We start from the raw sequence: 21,693 nt of genomic DNA, 5'->3' as shown, positions 1-21,693 counted from the left end.
ATTGTCCTTTGCTGAGGTCACCCTTTGGTTAGCATTTAAATGGGACACAAATATCTTCAATTTTTGGCCCTTTCAGAGACACCTGTCCACATACCTCATCCCCAAATTCCCTTGTCAATAATTTTCCACTCAAGTTCCAAGTCCCTGACCACCCAGCCAAACCATTGGCCACAGCCCATGAATCAGTATATAACTACACATCTTGCCATTTCTCCTTTGAAGCAAAGTGAGTGCCATGATTTAAATACTTGTGTTCCCCCAAGATTCATATGTTGAAATCTAACCACCCCACCAAAGTGAAGGTGTTAGGAGATGGGGCCTTTGGGACGTGATTACATCATGAGGGCAGAGCCCTTATGAATAGTATTGGTACCCTAATAAAAATGGCCTGAGAAAGTTTCCTTGTCCCTTTTTGCCACGTGAAGACACAATAAGCAGAAGACGGCCTTCACCAGAACCTAATCATGCTAGCACCTTGATCTTGTACTTCTAATCTCAAGAACTGTGAACAATAACTTTCTGCTGTTTATAAGTCACCCAGCCTATGGTATTTTGTTATAGCAGCCTGAGCAGACTGAGTGAGAAAACAGTACTCTGCCCAAAGTTCTACTCACTGGAAAGATTTCCCTTTAACACTATCTTTCAGAGATACTCAAGAAAGGGGTTGTAGTGTTGCAGCTGTCCAATTTTAGGTGTGCCTGCATATCTATAAACCAAACCTCAGTCTTCTCTTTCTTTGTCAGTCAATTTTAGGAAATTTCTCATGATGCTGTACATGCAGACTGAAAGAGGGAAGGCAGTGTAATAGAAGTGGGGACCATGGGCATTGGGGCCATTTCTTCCTGTAACTTACTTGTGCCTTTGGGGCCTACTCAGGCCCAATCACATGCATACTACTGCCATTTAATGAGACTATTGCTGTGCACATCCAATTTGGTAGGTCAGATAACGCCCACTCCACTAGATGGGCATCTAGATTGCATGGCAAGTTGGTAGCTTATGGTTAAGTTAATCCTCTGTCTCTTTATATTGGAAAGAAATTTATTATAAGGAATTGGCATATGTGCTTATGGATGTTGAGAAGTTCATGATGTACAGTCAGCAAGCTGGAGACCCAAGAGAGCTAATGATATAGCTCCTGAGTCTCATGTACTGAGAACCAAGTCTGGATCCAAGTCTGAAGGCCAGAGAAGACTGATGTTCTAGATTAAGGACAGCAAAGTAGAGAGAGAAAAAGTCTTTTTTACTCAGCCTTTTATTCAATTCAGGACTCTACAGGATTGGATGGAGCCACTCATCTTGAGGAAGGCCATCTGCTTTACTTAATCTACCAATTCAAACATTAATCTCATCCAGAAAGATCCTCACAGACACCCAGAAATCAGGCTTACCTTAATATCTGGGCACCCTGTGACCTAGTCAAGTTGACCCATAAGATTAATTATCACATTTCCTAATAATGATAGGTACCCTGATTTTATTGAAGATATAAGGTTATTCATACTTATCTAAAGGTATTGGATATTTGGTAATTTTCAGCCTATATGGTGATGCTTGAATATTTGGACATCTACCTATTGAACAAACTATAAAGCCTTTTTCTTTGTCTTCCAATATATGGGTGAGAATTTTGTGAACTTCCAAGATCCTCATCATCCCTTAACTCTCCTTTAATGGAAGTTCTCAACCTTGGTTGATATAAGCATCATCTGGGGATGTTAGTAAAAATATATACTCCTGGTCTGAAGCCCTAGAGATTCTGATTTTGAAGAACTGGGAGGGGTCCACGATTTGTATTGTTAACACGCTCTCCAAATAATTCTGATACCAGCTGTCCATATTCACACTTTGAGAAGCACTGACCTATGTCACGGCTATCAACCAATAATAGAAAATTGATAGCTTTACAGGTAGCCTGTGACTTAAGAGTAACATTTAATTTTTTTCTTGCATCTTGTAAGACTTATTTCTAAAATATTTTTTCTCCTAAAATATTGCAAAGCCATGTTCTCTTAAAGCCTTACACAATGTGCTTATCTTGTGGCTGGCATTCCTGAGGCCTAAGATGAAGAGCATTTAGTAGGTATTCCAGTCCTATTGCTCTGCTCTTGGAAACACAATTTCTCATTTTGCATCTGACCTTCTACATATCATTATGCAGCCCTTCAACCTCACTTGATGCGATTTGTCATTAGCCTGAGAGAGGCTGTCAGCTCTGCTGTGTCCTGATGCAAGATTGCTGCAGTTCCCACATTTTTCCCCTTAGCTTTTCTTCTTCCTCATTGCTAGACTTACCACATATTTCATTGGGATGTAACAGAGAAAAATGACTGTTGGGATAATGAGCCTGAAAATTAATAATCTCCTTTAATAAGCTTTCTTTCTTGTTGATGCTCTTTAATGAGTACATCTAAGCTGTGGGATGGGGAACCAGTATCAGGGTCATAAAGGGCTTTCTCATTACTCAAATTCTGGATGGAAGATGAAAATTTAATATCCTCTCCAATAACTGTTGTAAATGTGCTATCACACATGTCTTATGCCAGTAAAATATCTGTAATAAATTTATTAAGCTTTTGTCTTTGTTCTATTTACATAGAACACCATGAGATAAATACACTGGTTTTTAGGCTTCCACCATTTAGATACCATCTTACACGGAAGCTAGCTACTGTCCTATATAAAGGTGAGAAAGACAGATAGCTTGGAGATGGCAAAAGGTCTGTAGTAGTTTAAGATTTCGGCTAGTTAGGCTATAAGAACAACATTAGTCCTATGCTGACCATGGAGATAGCCACCAGCTACATGTGGCTATTTAAATTTAAATGTCTTTAAGCTGAATAAAATTTATAAGCCAGTCTTTCTAACCACATTTCAAGAACTCAGTCGCCACATGTAGCTAGTTGCTACCATATTAGACCAAATGATACAAAACGTTTGCATCAGAAAGTTCTATGTGAACACAATACATTAGATTCTCCCAGCCGAGCTGAACTTGCCTAAGTAGAGACAAAAAGGCAAATGCCTTCTGTGTAAAATGTTGACATTATTATTTACTTCAGTTGATCTCTTGGGTTAAGGTGATCTTCAGAAAAATTATGTTCCAGAAATTTCTGCTGAGCACTGTGTGCTGAGTGGCCCTAGGCAACTGCCAAATGTGATGCATTTCTGAAGTGTGAATATGCTTTTTATCAACAACTGAGCTGGTGATCAATTGTTCTGCCCGTAAGAGTCTCTGGACTTAATAGGCAGTGGCTGAGTACTCTATGATGATTTTATGCCTAGCAAATTTGCCTTCTTCTTTTTTTTTTTAATTGGAGTACAAAAATAGTTTTTTTTAAAGAATATAAATTACGGAGTGTGTATTTCCTGCTTAAGAAAATCTGAAAAAAAAACACATATGGAAATGATTTCCCCATTGCAAAATAATTGTTTGCCTTATATTAAATAAAAGAATTTATTTTTAAATTTTTTTTGTATTAAAAAAGAAATTCCTGAAATAACAATATTCTTTAATGAAATTAAAATCCAACCTGGTGTATTTCTGTTTGGGCTCTTCAACTTCCATCCAAGAATATTAATTTGATCGCAATATTGTTTCCAAAGCATATGGATTTACTCCTCAGTGACAACTCCAAATAACTGCTTTCCAGGTCCTTGCCAGAGATTTCACCCTTCAAGTTCTATAATTGCATCTTTTGTAAACACGTCTGGTTGTAAAACGGTAATGAAGAATTTTACCAACAATGCATAATTGGCCTCATTACTATACCTTCATGAAAAGAAGATGTCATTAAAAAAATACAGGTATTACTTTCTGTCCCTGTGTCAGCTGGCCCCATATTGACTTTTACTGTTTTTAATCCCAGTTCAACTCTCTGACTCAATTACCTGGTATAAAAAGTACAGATGCAAAGTTGTTTTAGCAAAATTCAGGGCAAAAGGAAGTACAGTGTGTGGTAGGTGTATCATGGTTATTTCTTTGAAAAGTGAGTACTAGTGAAGACACAAAAACACCCTGTGTCCACACCCACCCACAGGAATATTATTCAGCCATAAAAAAGAAGGAAATCCTTCTATTTGTGACAACTTGGATGAAACTGAGGGCATTATGCTGAATAAAATAAGGTAGAGAAAAACAAAAACTGCATGATTTCATTTATATGTGGCATCTAAAACAAGTTGAACTCATAAAAACAGAGAGCAGATTGGTGGTTAGCAGGGGTGGGGGCTGGGGGAAATAGGGAGATGTTGGTCAAGGGTATAAACTTTCACTTGTAAGATAAATAAGTTCTAGGGATCTGATATGTAGCTTAGTGAGTATAGTTAAGAATACTGTATTTTATACTTGAAATGTTCTTAATTTTTTTTAAATGTTTTATTTATTTTTGAGACAGAGAGAGAAAGAGAGAGACAGAGTGTGAGTGGGGTAGGGGCAGAGACAGAGGGAGACGAATCCAAAGCAGGCTCTAGGCTCTGACCTGTCAGCATAGAGCCTGACGCGGGGCTTGAACACACAAACTGTGACATCATGACCTGAGCTGAAGTCAGACTCCCAACCAACCGAGTCACTCAGGTGCCCCTATACTTGAAGTGTTCTAAGAGAACAAAAGTTAAATGTTCTTATCACAGACACAAACAGCAGAGATAACTCTATAGATGATGCAGATGTTAAATGACCTTATATTTCCCAATATATACATATAACGTGATTATAATGTACACTGTAAACTTTCACAATGTAGTCTTTAAATCTCTATAAAACTGAGAAACTAAAACACGGAAAAGTGAAATCTCCGTCAGGTTATTAACATAAATAAAACAACGCCTAAAAATTGTGTTTTGCAGGCGTGCCTGGGTGGTTCAGTCGGTTGAGCGTTGACTCTTGGTTTCAGCTCAGGTCATGGTCTTGTGTTTTGTGAGTTTGAGCCCCGCATCAAGCTCTGTGTTGACTATGCAGCGTCTGCTTGGGATTCTCTCTCTCTCCCTCTCTCTCTCTGCCTCTCCCCTGCTTGCTGTTCCTTTCTTTCTCGAAATGAATAAATAAACTTAAAAAAATTGAAATATTGTATTTTGCAAAGTACCTTTTGCATCTTATGTATGTTTTACATATTATCAATTATCCAGTTACCTTATACTACATATTTGTTGCATTGAGAAGGAAAGACTATCTCATAGTCAATATAGTTGAATATTGCATACAAACTTATCTGCTAATGAGTTAAGTGATAATTAAGTAATTGTTTTTAATTCTTTCCTATTATGTAGACATCTTTGGTGGAAATAACTATATAGTGTTTAAGAGTGACTTAGTGATATTTGGGGAAATTGATTGGAGGGTTTGTATGCATTCATAATATGTTCTTACTTTTCCCTTTTTAGTATAATGAAAAACAGACTCCTATTTATTAGTCCTCATAGCTTTCAAGAATGGACTAGATTAGATAATAAGGGTTATGTGTATATATATTTTGCCAATGTAATGAGTGCAAATGACTTCTGATTTTATTTTAACATCAGTTAACATCTGCATCATCTATAGAGGAATATGTATTTTTCCATTACCTGTGAGATGATATTCTTTTTTTTTTCAATATATGAAATTTATTGTCAAATTTGTTTCCATACAACACCCAGTGCTCATCCCAAAAGGTGCCCTCCTCAATACCCATCACCCACCCTCCCCTCCCTCCCACCCCCCATCAACCCTCAGTTTGTTCTCAGTTTTTAAGAGTCTCTTATGCTTTGGCTCTCTCCCACTCTAACCTCTTTTTTTTTTTTCCTTCCCCTCCCCCATGGGTTTCTGTTAAGTTTCTCAGGATCCACATAAGAGTGAAACCATATGGTATCTGTCTTTCTCTGTATGGCTTATTTCACTTAGCATCACACTCTCCAGTTCCATCCACGTTGCTACAAAGGGCCATATTTCATTCTTTCTCATTGCCATGTAGTACTCCATTGTGTATATAAACCACAATTTCTTTATCCATTGAGATGATATTCTTTATATATGTTATTATTTGCATTTTCTTCATGTCTAATTGTTTTTGTACTACCTCATTTTTATATTGGGGCAGGCATCTTAAAAATCAATCTGTGGTAGAAAAATCAATTGCACTCTGAAACTTTTCATGACATAGTTATCTCTGGGAAACCATCACCACAGTCAAAATAATGAATATATCCATAACCCCCCAAAGCTGTCTGGGCTCTTTGTAATTCCTCCTCCCTTTTGAGGGGTCAACTTTTTGCAGTCTTGCTCGTAGGAAAGAGTGCCATTTTCTAGGCACCGGATCCTCGAAGCTTTCCCCCATTGCTTAGTTTTTATATATTCCCAGAGTTTTCCCATATGACCTGTCTTCAGAGGCCCTTTGGAGAAAGATGCAAGCATTTCTGCTCATTCCAGTAGAGGAACCAAAGCAGTAGTAGAGACAGATACAGGGAGGGACAGATACTGCCTATCTGTAAATGTCAGGGTAAAGTGGGAAACACAACACGTGGCAGAGAGCATGGTGCATTCTACAGTAGGGTGCATTCTAGTCCGCCCAGAATGTAAGAGCGGCTCTCCCCACTCTCTCGCTCTTTCCAGCTCATCCACCTGTGTCTGCTTTCCTTTCTTGAATTTTAGTGTTTCTTTCTGTGCCGGTCTTTGTGCCTTCTCGTCCTCTGCACGCAGTACTCATCCTTCCTTTACTCACCTTGTTAGTTGCCACCTAATCTGCATATTTGAGCTCCAGTGTCCTTTCCTCATGGAAGTCTTTCTAGGTCTTTTTGTTGTACTCCTCACACCATTTAACTGTTACTGATAGCTCTTATTGTGTTATGATTTTTAAATATAGTATTTGATTAATGCCTTTATCCTCCTAGAATGCCAGCCCCCTAGAGTCAGAGAATGTGTTGGCTCTTACACACCATTTCATCTTCAGCAACAGTATAGTATAGGCTTGTATGGCTTTACAGCTGGCTTTGCTTTGTTAGCAAATTTGGCATGGCTCTATAGGTTGTATCTGTAGATGCTACTAAGCTCATTTGAAAGCCACCGTAATGCTTTGTTTATTTATCCATCTCACTTGTTATAGGGGCTTGTTTTTAAGTGGAGTTATACAAGTTTAACTTAACCTTTAAGGAATATAACATTTTATAAATTCTAATGACTGCTGTATAGTGGTTTCTCCCAGATTTGCTGTAGATATAATCTAGGATCAGTGGGGTGATTTATTTATGAGCTCCTTTGAAGAACCAACAGAAATTGGCCCAGGACTTGGCACATGTGATGATTTCTAGTCTGTGGATCCCTAAGATCTGCCACAAGTATCTCTAGATGGAGCTATTTAACCTTGTCTCTTATAAACTAAAGCTATAAGAAATGAAATCAAAGGAATGTGCCTATATTGTTTGCTTCTAGGAGTGTAGGCCATGATTTTTAAACATTTTTCTTTAACATTTAAAAAAATTTTTTGAGAGACAGAGAGTGAGCAGATAGGGGGCAGAGAGAGAGAGGGAGACACAGACTCCGAAGCAGGCTCCAGGCTCTGAGATGTCAACACGGAGCCCAACACAGGGTTCGAACCCAGAAACCGTGAGATCATGGCCCTAGCTGAAGTCAGATGCTTAACTGACTGAGCCACCCAGGTGCCCTTAGGCCACAATTTTTGAAGATTGCTTAATGCTGGAGATTCTTTTTTTTTATAAATTTTTTTTTCAACGTTTATTTTATTTTTTTTGGGACAGAGAGAGACAGAGCATGAACGGGGGAGGGGCAGAGAGAGAGGGAGACACAGAATCGGAAACAGGCTCCAGGCTCTGAGCCGTCAGCCCAGAGCCTGACGCGGGGCTCGAACTCACGGACCGCGAGATCGTGACCTGGCTGAAGTCGGACGCTTAACCGACTGCGCCACCCAGGCGCCCCAATGCTGGAGATTCTTGATCCTGTGCACTGACTTCTTTCTTCTCTTTTTCTTTTTCCTTACTATGAAAGCTAGCTATGCCAGTAAATGCCATGTATGAGCTATATAATTCCTTTTTGGTCTGGTATAGTTGAGACCATTCACAATAGCTTTTTTACTTAAATCATTGTTTTTCCTAAAGGATCCTAGGTGTTTTTCTTATCAAAGTAGCAAGCACTGATTTGTGGAATGGTAGACTTAAAAAAAAAAACTATACCAATACACTAGCAAAAACAAACAAATCCACCAAATATGCATAAGTAGTAGAAAATCAATTATGGTTTTTTATTTTAATGATGAGCAACATGGATTTCAGCTATAGAATAATACTTTTTCTTAAATAATAATGTGTTTTGTATGTGTGTATATATATATACACACACGCACACAGTATATTATATACATAAATTACATATATATACATAGTATTATATTCACAGTAAATGCACAGTATATATTCTCTGTACCTTTTGTATACTTTTTAATACACACACACACACACACACACACACACACTATTATATACACAGTATATTCACAGTATATTATCTCTGTACCTTTTATATACTTTTTAATCCTCAAAACAAGTCGACTTTTTGTGTAGTTACATGAGTTATTATAAGTTAAATAGAAAATGTTGTCTTTAGCCATTGGACATGCTATTTAGTATGTGTCTTACGTGATATACTGAATCCTCACTATAGGTTAAATTCTGTAATTTAGCCTGCATAACCAGATCAAATGCCTTGCATTTTATGAAGACTTTCATGGTTTTTGAGCTTGTTGTTCAAGGAGCTTTCCTTGAAGACAGACGCTATGTCCCGGTCATGATTATATCCCTAGTATCTAGAACTATCTTATCCAATATGTTTGTCATTAGCCACATGTGACTAATTAAATCTTAATTAAAATAAGGTAAAATTAAAATTTCAGTTTTTTCAATTGCATTAGGCACATTTTAAGTGCTCAGTAGTTACCACATTGTTGCTGGTAGTTACCCTAGCAGATGAACATTATGTGAACATATCCATCATTACAGAGGGTTCAACTGACAGCACTTCTGGTACAATGATTTGTCCATGAATCCCTTCATCTGTTGGACTCATCAGTATTTAATGAGTTCCTTTTTTGATATAGGCATTGTCTAGACACAGGAGATCGAGTGGAAAACAACAACAAACAAATATAAAAACCCATTATGGTATCTTTGCAACTGAATCCTAGAATTTTGTGGGGACAATAGAAATTAAGCAAGTCACAGTCAATGGGCACATGTTTAACAATTCACTGTTTCAAATTCACTGTAAAAAAAAAAAAAAGCCCCTTATGGAATTATCTGAGTAGAGTTTCCTACCATTCAGAAGCACATTACAGGGAAAATATTTAACCTGCCCTTTTGTCTTCGAGCTTAGAGCAGGAGGGTTTCTAGGCATTATTGACACCAGAGGTACAGTAATCTATTGCCTTCTTCCTGGAACTGTTAAAGGGATAAGAACTTGGTAGGTTTTATAACTTATTCATAAATAATTTTTTAAAAATTCACAAAATTTTCTAGCTCAGATGTGTAGCTCAGATGTGTTCTAAACCGTATTTCCCCCTAGAAGTGGGAGGAGAAAGAAAGCATTTAACACAGCAGGAGGACTATTAGTGAGCCAAGTAGGACTCAACATAAGCAAATTTTTGCTGGTTTCCTGTGCCCATGGTCTTGGGGGCTTTTTACTTCATTTGCTTTCATTATTTTCCTCTTGTCCTTTTAGAAAACCAGTTTAACATGCTTTCCAACGTCAATGTCAGACAGGGAATCATAAAGAAGCCTCATAAAGGATTCTACACCATTATGTGATGATAATATGCTAATTATCTGAGAATCAGCCACAGTTCTGTTGGTAAATACAGAGGACTCACTTCTGCTGTCCGCTGCACGAGCAGATAATGCAGCTGTAAATTTTCTGAAAATTGGTGTGATCCTTATTTTAAGTCATCCCAAGTGGCTAGATTATATTCCTTGAGCAAGTTTGGAGAGGTGTTTATGCACGGTTACTGTCTCTGAAAAAGCTACACATTGATTGGATAGGCTTCCTCTCAGCACTGAGCAATGAGACCATGCTTGCTGACAAAGAGGGGTGGAGACACAATAGCGACATTCTGTGTCAAGAGTGGGCACACACTTGGAATCTTTGGATTCTAAGACAAAAAGAACAATTCTGTAACTGAGGATGATGTCACTGAAAGTAAATTCTTGTGCCTCCCAACATTTAGGGCAGTCCAGGGTTTGACTTTGGGCTTTTGCACAACTACATGTAGATTCTGTAAGAGGAAAATAACAGGGAATTTCAAATAAGACTAGAAGTTTTCTCTGCTTACAGGTATGATTTTACTGATTTAAGTAATTGAAAATGACTTCTGCCTGAAAATAATTTTTAAATGAAATAATTCCATATTGGGTGAAACTGAGCTGGATTTTTATCCTTCAAGCTCATGTACAGTTTTAATCATTTCTAATTTTTATCCATTTACTTAAAATGTTATATTCCCTGTAGGACATTTTGTTTAAAGCCCACAAAAGAAACACTAATGGCAAAAATACATGTTAACAGCATAAAACGATAATAATCCTTTTCATCAGATCCATAAATTGAAAATGCATCTGATTTAATTTTTTTTATTGTTTATTTATTTTTGAGACAGGGAGCGTGAGCAGGGGAGGGGCAGAGAGAGAGGGAGACACAGAATCTGAAACAGGCTCGAGGCTCTGAGCTGTCAGCACAGAGCCTGAGTGGGGCTCGAACCCATGGACTGTGAGATCATGACCTGAGCCGAAGTCGGACACTTAACCGACTTAGCCATCCAGGCACCCAGAAAATGCATCTGATTTAAATTTCTGTGCATCACATGATGATATCTTTAGTATCATAAAAAACAATGTTAAAAAGAAAAGTTATGTCTAGTTTACTCTTTCATTTCATAGCAAATAACACTTTTTATATCTTCAATGGTTTGATAAGAGGGCCTTGAAAATAATAGTCTAGAACTTTTTCATGCCATCTTGTAGTAACTAAGCATGGAAATTACAAGAAATAATTCAGAAGGCAAGAATTCAAAATATCATATATATACAAGCACATATTTGTCTTATTTTGATGCTAAAACTGTAGCTAATGTTCAACTGTTATTTTTTTCAATCTGTGTTTAAATATACATTTGGCCCATGAAAATAGCATGAGAACATAAGACAGTTTAATATTTACTCAAATCATAAGTAATTTAAATACATTTTCCCCTTGAAAATATCCTCTTTAAAGGGTAGAAATAAAAATGAGTGTGTATCATGAATATTATTAAAATCACATCAGATAAATTATTAGTATAATCTATAATTGTTTATTGATCTAAAAGATTTTAGATCATAGGGTGCCTGGGTGGCTCAGTTGGTTAAGTGTCCAACTTTGGCTCAGGTCATCAGCTCATAGTTCGTGGGTTTGATCCCGGCATTGGGTTCTTTGCTGACAGCTCAGAGCCTGGAGCCTACTTCAGATTCTGTGTCTTCCTCTCTCTCCTCCTCTCCTCAGTTCATGCTCTGTCTCTCTCTCTCTCAAAAATAAATAAACACTAATAAAATAAAATAAAATAAAATAAAATAAAATAAATGAAAAGATTTTAGATCTTTATTATAACTCCTACAAATTGATGGAGTTATTTTAGAAATTCCTAATAGAATAGAGTTTCTATTTCATAATTACTCTGAAATGGGTTTGTATGTCACACAAAGTTGAGAGATGATTTTTTTTTAATTTTTTTTTTTAACGTTTATTTATTTTTGAGACAGAGGCAGAGCATGAACGGGGGAGGGTCAGAGAGAGAGGGAGACACAGAATCGGAAGCAGGCTCCAGGCTCTGGGCCATCGTCAGCCCAGAGCCCGACGCGGGGCTCGAACTCACCGACCGCGAGATCGTGACCTGAGCCGAAGTCGGCCGCTTAACCGACTGAGCCACCCAGGTGCCCCAAGTTGAGAGATGATTTAATAAACCCTTAGACATTTTTGTTATATGTATTTACTATTAGCTTTTACATTATCTCTTTTCCTCTTTACTGTTTTAAAAATACATTATTTAGTCTTTCAAAAAAGTCCCAAGTCTCTTGAAACGTGGACTTGATCCTCCTCAACATATCTGAGAACACTGAAGGCCAATTCCCAGAATCCAAAACAATTGCCATTTTGGCTTCCCTATCCAATGGACAGGCCTACCTAACTCTCAAGTTGTGCCTTAAAATACATCCCACTTCAAGAAATGACAGGATATTTTAATTTTAACATTTCTTTTATGGCCAGAACATGATGGAATGGAAATCTAGGGCTTGTTGTAGACATTTGGTGGTGGTAATACTGGTTGGCACCCAAGCATCTACATGCTTTCCTATTTAAGGGAATTTCTTAATTGTAGTTGGAGAGTCTCAGACCTTTAGGGTGAAGACATGTGAACTATGCTTTATCGGTTGGGTGTTCCTGGTCAGGACTTAGAAAGGATACAAAATTAAAGGAGTGATTTACATTTCATGCACAGTAGCAGTGGAATAATTCACTGGCAAAGCACTGGAGGTGGTCTGGGAAGTATCCTAATGGAAGGGTGCCTGTGGTGTCATCCAGGCTGCCTGGTCTTCTTTGGTTCCCATTGGACTTTTGAGCATTATTTTTGAAGCTTCCCTATGGATTATATAAGCTAGTCCATTATTTTCTAATAATGAAAATTTTCCTGTTTAAGATAGCTGGAGTTAGTGTCATTTAAACTTGAGAATCCTGCCTGATGCAACTTCATATTCTAGAATTCAGAATTTAAGTTTACTATTTTTTTTTTCCTGGAGAATGAGCTGTGATGTTGACATCTCATGGAGATGTCCTATTTTCTAGGAAAGCTTCCCTCTCATAAATATGGCATTTCAAGTGGTCATTGTGAAAATGGCTCCAAGAAGCCATTTCCCTCAGCTGCTCTTGGAGAAAAGTTAGAGGATCCTGGAGAGTCAGGTCAAAAAATATGGTATATGTGTCTGACTCATGGCTTCTTACCCACTGTCCTGTCCATCATGACTGTCATGTGACAGTCTGTGACTTCCTCTCGCCTTCTAGACTAAAGCTATCTGATAGCAAATAGTAAAGAACTACTTCCCATTCTCTCAAAGCCCAGATGTCGCAGAAAAAGGAATAAAGGTAGCTGGGAGAAAGGGGGTTTGCTGAACTAAATTCAGTCAGAACAAGAGGAGGAGCATATACCAAAACAAAATGATAATATCAATATTTTAGCACTTATTTTGTGTTAATATGAAAGTGTGGATATTAACACTGACATTTTATTTTAATAGTGTCTAGAATTAAAAAAATAATGATGTATAATACTTAATATATTTCAAATGTAAGAAGGCATCGATGAGTTAAAAAATGTTAAGTAGAAAAAATGGTGAGGACTATGATATCATTTAAATATTAGCTGATGAATTATGAATATTATTTGCAGAATAAATTTGGAAAAATTAAGTATTCCAAAAGTAAAACTAGACACTACCAAAAATGAAAAAAAATTAATAATAAAAATTGGAATACATTTATGAAGTAATGATTCAGTATATTAGAATATATTATTTGATAGATACAGGTGGGATATATTATTTGACAATGGAATATATTCTTTGAACATTTGAAAAAGTGTGATCTTAAACAAATCTTCAAATGCACCTGTAGTGACAGATTTACTCATGAGTATATTTTCTTGTAAGTTTTTCAGCTGCTGAACCAATCCTTTCTGACTTTATACTAGGAGGACATTGGTGAAGAGAGATACAAAGTAATGCTAGATATTGTTCTCTGATATTTTTATCTTAAAATAATTTCACCTCCTGTTTGAATACTTGAAGATCATTTTAAATAACTTTTTTAGGAGCTACAAACTTTTTATTGAAATCAAGTTGTAGTTTTGTTTCAAAAGAAGTATTATCAGTTTGTACTCATCTATATTTTTGGCTTATTTTCATCATGTGTGGATAGAGATTCTTCTATAGCACTCCCTGTATCTGTTTCAGTACAGTCATGTTGATATTCTACTTGTTTGAATTACAGTAGGAATTCAATTCAGGAATTCAATTACAGTAGGAATTCTTGCAATGGATGCTTTGCTCTGTGGATTTCTACTACCCTCCCCTGTAATTTGTTGAAGATGAGGGAGGTTATAGAATACTTTTAAAAAGTATAACTTTGTTTAATTTGAACTTTAGTGATGCATAAAATTCTCTAGATGATTTCTTCAGATTGTTTTTAAAATGGCTAAAATAATGGCATCCCCCCAAGAGATGTATGGCATTTTAGAAAATAAAAATAGCCTGGGATACCAGAATGACAAAAATTTACATGACAGTCACTAAGCACCAGTAGCTGGCAATCTCATCAGACCGTGGGCAGGGGAGGTTAGCAGAGAGGGTCATGGAATGGCATCCCCATGAGAGACTTCCAAACCTATTTCTATACTCCAGTGACACTAGGACCAACCTACAGAAGGAGTCAAACCACCTGCTCTGATCATGTGAGAAAGTTGGAAGTGGGGAGGTGTTTGAAGTTGGAAAGCACATGGTAAAGATTGGCATTGCAAAATCACCAAAGGAAGCATGAAAATATAACAATTATACTGCTTAGTGGACTAGCATTTATGCCCAGGATACAGCATTTGTGACTAAGGGTCAACTGGCATTTCTAAGAAGCCTCCTTATCAGCCAAGTTTACATACCTGTGTGTACATGTATGTATATACCTCAATAGCTAGATTGTTAAATAAGTCATGTAATTTGGGAAATAAGTGTCTATTGACATACCTTGAACTTTATACCCTTAGCATTCTTACCACTTACTGTATTCTTACTGCTGTGTGTGTTGGGAATTAGCACTATACTCTTACCATTGTGTGTGTTGGGAGGGTAAGGATGAATATCCTAGAAATTGAAGTATTAACTGAATCAGTGCTCATAGACTTGTGTTATCCCAGTTCTTACGTAGATGTATTCCCAGGATCATACCTCATTCTTCTTTTGTCATCAAATCTTTTGAAATATTGATAGGTCTCCAGTCAAAATTTATTCTGGTTTTCATTGACACAATGATGTTTAGCAATTTCTAAGACTGTAGTGATGTTTATATTTCTCTTCATTATGCCATATAACTTCTCCCAATCCACAGTTACCTACTGATTGTTACCTTTTTTGTTTTCTTGACCATTGCCTGGACGTGACTGAAGTGGTTATTATACTTGGATTTTAACATTTGGGATGATAATACATTCTGGAACTTTTGGAGTATCTCAAGCACATTTACACTTTCTTGTTACCCAGTGTGGTTAAATGTTCATCAGAAAATAAAATAATGGCAGGAAATGTGGCCACTGTAGGGTAAGCAAATTTAGTGAGTCTACATTCAGCTGAGAATGTTTGTTCTACTGCACCGCTTTAGTGGTCATGAGAACAATCTATGAGCTTTACTGCAAATCTTGTAATGGATTTGCATATTTAAACATAAAAACTTTGCGACATATCGCATTGTAATAAATCAGCACTGCATAGGGAGGTGCTCCAAGAAAAACATATGCATTTAAAGCATGCCAAACATGACTTGTAAATGTCATCCAATAGGGTGCTCACAAGAATTTTTAATTTCTCTTCACAAGGAATTTCTGAGACCCAAGATCCTGTGGTACAGGAGCATTATTTCTGTTCTGGTTCTAGTCTGGATTCCCTTCCCTCTGCTCCCTCCACCACTTTTTTTTTTTTTTTTTTTTTTTTTTTTTTTTTTTTTTTTTTTTTTTTTTTTTTTTTGCCTAGGCTATTTCAAGGGAGGAATGGGCTACTTCAGTAAATATTTTCTGATCACCTATGTGTCAGGCAACGTTCCAGTCTTCAAATATCATTGCACCCGAAAGAAGGAATACTTTCCAGATTAACTGCACTTTGTGAACAGATTTCTCTGTTCAGAAGGGACTAGGGTGGCATTATTCTTCCTGGGCAGTGCATTCTCCCTGACAAAGCTCAGGATTTGAATGTTGAACTCCTGTTAACATCCTCTGGTAAAAGATGACAGCCTCCACACTGATCCATACATAGATCAAAGGGAGCGGCTCTTTTAAAAAGTGTTACATTCTTAACTTGGAATGGAGTAAAATGAACCCACGTAGCTTTCAAATGTCCCCCACAATGCCTAAAATCTGACAAACAAAAGAACGCTTGTTATTTCTTAGCAGTCTGTTAAGACGTTTAAAAAGCCTTGCCAAGGGAAAAGCAGCATACGAATGTATGGCACACCAAAAATCGTGAGAAGCCTATGCTATGCTTGACAGGAAGTGTTTCCAGCCCGGTTTTGACGACCCTGTTGCTTTATTCTTGGTTTCTCGAAGTGTCACAGCCGACAGGAAATCTTCAAGCAGCAAGACCTTGTTAAGAACATTATCAACTTTTTTAAGTCATGGTGTAACAATAATGTTTTGAAATGACACCCTTTTAAAAAAAGTATTAAGTCTTTACTTCAGCTCTTACATTAATCTTTTGTACATTTGAAAGGAGTACCGTGTTCATAATATTAGTACAGGATCAAATGGAAACTCCGTTTCAGAGACAGGTATTGTAAAGTATGGATATTCATTGCATGCGCTTCCCCCAGATGGCTCTTTTACTTTATTCTCTTTGAATCTGTGAATATTCTATTTGAATGTATTGCCTGGGGAGAGGGGATGTCAAGGAGAGAGTTAAAATTATTTGCCCAAAATGGGTCTTTGTTTGTTTATTTGGTTTTCGGATGAGAAAGAACTCAAGTGTGTTTAATTGAAGGATACTGCATTTGTACATTTAAATTCGTATTTTGTCCGATTTTAACATATTCCTCACTCTGGCATACACAGTAATGAAAGTCATGAGGCCTTGATTGCCTTCTTTCCAAAATAATAATTGTAAATTATGTTATACTATTTATTTAGCATCTCTTTATCCACTTAGCAAATTATCTGCATGTTGTATGCCTTTTGTCATTTCACTGCTCATTAATATGTTTATCACGGAGGAGGTGGGACAATACAAAGTTATAAAACAAAACTCGCTAACTTTTCTTTGTTGTTAGCATTGGCAAGAGATTTAGGAAAGGCTGTATCTGGCATTTGACCAGCATCTTGTCCACAGAAATGGAAGCAAGAGCTTCTTTGAAAATGGGAGCAATGCCCAGGAAGGAGGAGCAGAAAGAAGGAAAGCAGGTGCGTACTGTCTGTCAACAGCACCAAATGTCCATGTTGGGTGTGTGGTTTGATTGCTTATGCAGTGTGACTTCAGAGGCATTTCTCAACCTCTCCTTCTACACCAGAAAATCTTGCTTGAAAAAAAAATTAAAGACTTTTATGCAACAACCAGAAATCAGGCTCAAATCTCTTGCAATTAGTAATGATGACATAAATGCAGTCCAAAGTACAGATTGCCATACCAGGATTCTGTCCTTCAGATAGATTATGAAGAAAAGCTTGTTTTAGGAATGGAAGGAGAAAACAAAAGGATGCAAGAATCTAAAGGAAGGAGAAAGCAATAGTATGTGAATCTGGATGGTGAAGGAGCATGGAAAAGGAGACAAAGGCCAAGAAGTATTGTCCCAATCAGTTCAGGGCCAGTCCTACCCATATGCTCAGGTGATCTAGAAAGAAAAGGACTTTCCACAGAGTTCTGATTGTCATAAACATTTGCAATATATTTTACACATTCATTCTTAGCATCTATTTGATGTGTTGAGTTTTCTTGTTTGTTCATGTCCCTTTCTTGTTTGAAAAGAAATACATTCATTTAAAAATGTCATCCCTTTAAGAAGTCCTACCACTAAGCAGAAGTACTTGGTTTTTTCCCATTATATTAACCTCAAAACATCGTTTGCATAAATTCCACCTAGTATTATAGGGATAAATAATATAGAAATCATATCATTTAACCTTTATAATACTATAGAGATTAGAGACAGACTTGTATGATTGGTAAAAATATGGTCTGAGAAACAGACTTAGCGTTCGTTACTGACTTTGTCTTTATAAATTGTGTGACTTCGGACATGTTTCTTTTTTTTGTCTTTTAATTTAATTTATTTTTTTTAAGTTTACATCCAAGGTAGTTAGCATATAGTGCAACAATGATTTCAGGAGTGGATTCCCTAATGCCCCTTACCCATTTAGCCCATCCCCCCTCCCACAATCCGTCCAGTAACCCTCTGTTTGTTCTCCATACTTAAGAGTTTATTATGTTTTGTCCCCCTCCCATTTTTTATATTATTTTTGCTTCCTTTCCTTTAGGTTCGTCTGTTTTGTCTCTTAAAGTCCTCATATAAGTGAAGTCATATGATATTTGTCTTTCTCTGACTAATTTCTCTTAGCCTAATATCCTCTACCTCTAGTTCCATCCATGTAGTTGCCAATGGCAAGATTTCATTCTTTTTCATTGCCAAGTAATACTCTATCTTCTTTATCCATTCATCCATCGATGGACATTTGGGCTCTTTTCATACTTTGGCTATTGTTAATAGTGCTGCTGTAGACGTGGGGGTGCATGTGCCCCTTCGAAACAGCACACCTGTATCACTTGGATAAATATCCCTTGGATAAAGTAGTGCAGTTGTTGGGTCGTAGGGTAGTTCTATTTTTAATTTTTTGAGGAACCTCCATACTGTTTTCCAGAGTGGCTGCACCAGCTTGCATGCCCACCAACTATGCAAAAGAGATCCTCTTTCTCTGCATCCTCACCAACATCTGTTGTTGCCTGAGTTGTCAATGTTAGCCATTCTAATAAGTGTGAGGTAGTATCTCATTGTGGTTTTGATTTGTATTTCCCTGATGATGAGTGATGTTGAGCATCTTTTCATGTGTCAGTTGACCATCTGGATGTCTTCCTTGGAGAAGTATCTATTCATGTCTTTTGCCCATTTCTTCACTGGATTATTTGTTTCTTTGGGTGTTGAGTTTGGTAATATAGATTTTGGATACTAACCCTTTATCTAATATGTCGTTTGCAAATATCTTCTCCCATTCTGTAGGATGCCTTTTAGTTTTGCTGATTGTTTTCTTTCCTGTGCAGAAGCTTTTTATTTTGATGAGGTCCCAATAGTTCATTTTTGCTTTTGTTTCCCTTGTCTCCAGAGACTTGTTGAGTAAGAAGTTGTTGTGGCAAAGGTCAAAGAGGTTTTTGCCTGCTTTCTCCTTGAGGATTTTGTTGGCTTCCTCAGACGTGTTTTTTAACTTACCTCTCCCTCAGTTTTCTTGTCTGTAAATTTGTGATAGTAATACCATGTCATGAGGTTAAGGGGATTAAATGAGATTATATCTGCAAAGCACTATGCACCAAGCTTGTCATAGTTTAAGCACTAGTTAAATGAATAGGAGCCCTATGGTTGATGGTGGTGATGGTGGTCATGATGAGTTATAAATGTTTTAACCCAGCAAGTATAAAATCTTCAAATTAAGGGACTATGTATGTCTTAGCTATTTTTTTATAATTAAAAACTTATTTTTAAAAATATACTAATTTAAATTCAAATTAGTTAACATATAATATAGTGTTGGTTTCAGGAGTAGAACCCAGTGATTCATCACTTACATATAACACCCAGTGCTCATCCCAACAAGTACCCTGTTTAATGGCCATCACCCATTTATCCCATCCCCCCCTCCCATGTACCCTCCAGCAACCTGCTAGTATTTTCACAAAATATAGCGTCAAAATTGCACACGGTACAGAAATATGTGCTGAATTGGTTAAGCAGAAAACCTTAGAATCTTAAATTAATTGGAGACAGTTTTTTTTTCAGCTTGTGAGAATTGTAACAATGGAATATTAGGAAACAAACGTAGTTGGATTGAAATTTTTAATGACTTCAGTTGCTAATAAAGAGTTACCAAATGGAGGTCCTTTGGAAACTGTATTTATTGGTAAGATCACAAAGATTGAAGTTGGCAGGTTAATTGACACGGAGCAGTATTTCTAAGGTGTTTGAAAATGATTCTCATAAAGTAGATTAAAATTTTCTTTGTCTATATTCATTTTACATACCGTTTGTTTACAAACTTTTTATTTTTTCTTCTTATTTTACTCAGAAGACACTAAGGAGCACAATAACCACATTTGAAAGACATTAGGTAAATTTGTAATATGAGTGGAAATGAAAGGAATTGAGAATTTATGTCTGAAATAATAGAAGATTATGGAGAAGAAGTAATATCAATCTTCAAATATGTGTAGAATGTTGATATGTGTGTGTCAGTCAAGATTGTTTTGACTGCAGGGGACAGCAAATCCTACCCAAACAAACTTAAGAAAAAAATTAAATGTTTTAATTAATATAACTGAAAACTTCAGGGATCTAGCTCCACCTTCACACTTGGCTGGATATTTTAGGACCCTGTCACTCTTTCTGTACTGCCTTTTTCTGTGTTGACTACATTTTCGGAGATGCTCTTGTTTCCCATGGACAAAATGGTGGCCAGAGGGTCTACACTTTCAAGTCTACCGTAAAGGTCACTGAGTGTTTTTATTGCTCAACCATTCAAAGCAAAAGTCCTGGCCTGAATTAGATTTTGTGCTCCTTCCTGAATTAATAACTGTGGTCATGGGAGAATTGTTTACATCCATGTTGAAATCATAGGCCCACACCTGGAGATAGTAACAATCAATGGCCCAGATCTAAACATACTGAAACTTGGTGAGGGGTAGTTCTCCAGAGAAAAACCTGGGTGCTGTGTTCTGAAGTAAAGGAAGACAATGGATAGCTTACCATACCATGAAAGTAGGGACCCCGGTTTTCTGTATTGTTCCATAGGACAGAACTGGAATCAACTGGAAGAAATAAGGAGGAGGCAGATTTGGGTTTAGCAGGAGCAGGAACTAAGAATTTAGGACTCACACAGAAGTAGTCCACCTCAAAAGTTAGAGGCCTGCCTGCGAAGCTTGCTTGCCCTCAAGCCAGGCTTGGCGACCATCTGTCGTAGACTGGAGTAAATGGTCTTTATGATTTTTTTCCCTCCAAGTTTGGATGAGATGAAGAGACCATATGCTAAATCCTTTTGAGGTTAGATGTGTAAAACATTATTTCCAAGGGACTTGCTTTTTTTTTTTTTTTTTTAATTTTTTTTTTCAACGTTTATTTATTTTTGGGACAGAGAGAGACAGAGCATGAACGGGGGAGGGGCAGAGAGAGAGGGAGACACAGAATCGGAAACAGGCTCCAGGCTCTGAGCCATCAGCCCAGAGCCCGACGCGGGGCTCGAACTCGCGGACCGCGAGATCGTGACCTGGCTGAAGTCGGACGCTTAACCGACTGCGCCACCCAGGCGCCCCTCCAAGGGACTTGCTTAATGAGAGCACAGAAGGCCATGGAGGAAGAGGCTTCCTCAGAATGTGACATGCTTCATTGAGAATTCAGATGTACACAACAGTGATGTTCATATACTGTTTTGTAGTACGTAAGCTTCAAATAGGTTTCTCATTATTATTACATTATTAATATTATTTTTACAAATTCCCCATGTAAGGAAGATAATACATTAATCTCTCTAGTCTCATAAAATTCAATCTAACATTCAATCTTTTAACATGTTTTGTGGTCTGAATGCTTACTTGGAATACAATACCATTTTGTTTTCACAAAAGGGAGCAAACCCACAAAAGTGATTTGAGAAGCTTATGATTACGAGTCACTGCTTTAGGTCTTCA

The sequence above is a fragment of the Leopardus geoffroyi genome, chromosome A1 (assembly GCF_018350155.1).
Source record: "Leopardus geoffroyi isolate Oge1 chromosome A1, O.geoffroyi_Oge1_pat1.0, whole genome shotgun sequence".
In the NCBI taxonomy this organism is placed as follows: domain Eukaryota; kingdom Metazoa; phylum Chordata; class Mammalia; order Carnivora; family Felidae; genus Leopardus; species Leopardus geoffroyi.
This window is presented reverse-complemented; position numbering follows the sequence as displayed.